Source organism: Lepidothrix coronata, unplaced genomic scaffold, assembly GCF_001604755.1.
Source record: "Lepidothrix coronata isolate B3197 unplaced genomic scaffold, Lepidothrix_coronata-1.0 Scaffold383, whole genome shotgun sequence".
Taxonomy (NCBI): Eukaryota; Metazoa; Chordata; class Aves; order Passeriformes; family Pipridae; genus Lepidothrix; species Lepidothrix coronata.
This window is the reverse complement of record NW_016690563.1, coordinates 123554-123861: the sequence shown is the minus strand read 5'-3', so window position 1 is coordinate 123861 and position 308 is coordinate 123554.

The following is a 308-nucleotide window of genomic DNA, read 5'->3' as shown; positions in this document are numbered from 1 at the left end:
AGGGGCCTGGGGGGCTTTGGGGTCCAGGAGGGTCCTGGGGGAGCTGAGGAGGGGCTTTGGGGATTGGGGGTACAAACCAGGACAGACCAGGACCTCTTCACTGCTCCCTGGATCTCTCCTGGAGCTGGGCCACATTGTCATGGGACACCTGAGCTTCCCCAGTGCCCTCCCAGTACAGCCCAGTGCCACCAGTACAGCCCACTGTGTTCCTGTCCCAGGGTGCCAGGTGATCCCTCTTTGGGGGGGCTGGAAGGGATTTGAGGGGGGAGCTGGGGGAGATTTGGGAGGATCTGGGGGAGTTTGGATGG